Source organism: Sinocyclocheilus grahami, unplaced genomic scaffold, assembly GCF_001515645.1.
Source record: "Sinocyclocheilus grahami isolate Dianchi unplaced genomic scaffold, SAMN03320097.WGS_v1.1 scaffold3227.1, whole genome shotgun sequence".
Lineage (NCBI taxonomy): Eukaryota > Metazoa > Chordata > Actinopteri > Cypriniformes > Cyprinidae > Sinocyclocheilus > Sinocyclocheilus grahami.
Window position 1 is genome coordinate 1 of NW_015508383.1, and position 1,780 is coordinate 1,780.

Below are 1,780 nucleotides of genomic sequence, written 5' to 3' on the forward strand. Positions count from 1 at the left end.
TACACAATGGTAATTCAAAGTGCTTTACATAAAATAAATGAAAAACAAAAAAAATCAACAATAAAACAAGGAATTTAAAACTTTGAAAATGATTTAAAAATGTATTTAAGAGGTTTAAAATTCATTTAAAACGGTTAAGAATAGAAAATGATTATACATAAAATATAGTGCAATCAGTTCGGGACATCGCACAGTGCTCATTCAATAAATGCACAGCTAAACAGATGAGTTTTGAGTCTGCATTTAAATGTGACTAATGTTTTAGCACATCTGATCTCTTCTGGAAGCTGATTCCAACTGCGGGTGGCATGATAACTAAAAGCACATTCCCCTTGTTTTGTGTGAACCCTCTGTATTTCTAACTGACTCGATCCTAATGATCTGAGTGGTCTGTTCGGTTTATATTCAGTGAGCATATCTGCTATATATTTAGGTCCTAGGCCATTGAGTGATTTATAAACTAGTAAAAGTGCTTTAAAATCAATCCTAAATATAACTGGAAGCCAGTGTAAGGACCTGAGGACTGGTGTAATATGCTCAGATTTTCTGGTTCTAGTCAGAATTCTGGCAGCAGCGTTCTGGATGAGCTGCAGCTGTCTAATGGTCTTCTTGGGAAGGCCGGTGAGGAGACCATTACAATAGTCCACCCTGCTGGTGATAAAGGCATGAACAAGTTTCTCCAAGTCTTGACTGGAAACAAAACATCTAATTCTTGCAGTTTTTTAGATGATTGTGTGCTGATTTAGTTACTTCTTAGACATGACTATTGAAACTAAGGTCTATCTCCAGAATCACACCAAGATTCCTGACTTGATTTTTAGTTGTCAAACCCATAGAGTCAAGGTATGCATTCACCTTGAGAAATTCATCTTTGTTTCCAAATGCAATGACTTCGGTTTTACAGTTTTTAGCATTACATCACTTGCTCACCAATATAGTCTTGTCTGAATCAGGACAGGAGAGAAATATACACAGATAAAGCACCATTTACAAGCGAAAACAGAAAAAGTGTTGATGGACTGTGATGTGGGAAGACAACAGGGGATGGACTTTTTCACCAGAGGAAGCATTATTCGGCCAGAAGCAATGGTTTAAAGTTAAAATGCCTAAATGATGGATTTGCTTTTCACTTCACAAGACGTTAATTGATGCTTTGCACTTGTGGATTACTTGTGGTTTACTGTGTTGTCTTTATCAGCTGTTTAGACTCTCATTGGGACGGCACCCATTCACTGCAGAGTGACTGTAAGTGATGTAATGCTAAATTTCTCCAAATCTGTTCTGAAGGCTAGGTAAATCTGGGTATCATCAGCATAGCTGTGATAGGCAATTTGGTTCTTTCTCATTATTTGACTTAGACATAGAGATCATTTTTTTGCAGGAAGGAGCACAATTGTGCAGACACAACTTTTTCTAAAATTTTAGACATAAACGGAAGATGTGAAATGGGTCTGTAATTTGCCAGTTCACTAGGATCTAGTTGTGGTTTCTTAAAGGGGTCGTTTACTTAATTTTAGTCAGTGTGTAGCGTGTATGTTTGGGCATAAAAAAAGATCTAGAAAGTTACAAATCTCAAAGTCCACTCCAAAGGGAGATATTTCGTTTTTTAAAAATCCCTTTTCAAGAACTACAAAGAAACGGCTCGTTTGGACTACAGCGTTTGTCAAAAGAATGTTGTGGTCAATAGTTTCGAAGGCAGCACTAAGATCCAATAGCACTAATAGAGAGATACAACCACGATCAGATGATAAGAGCAGGTAATTTGTAACTCTAATGAGAG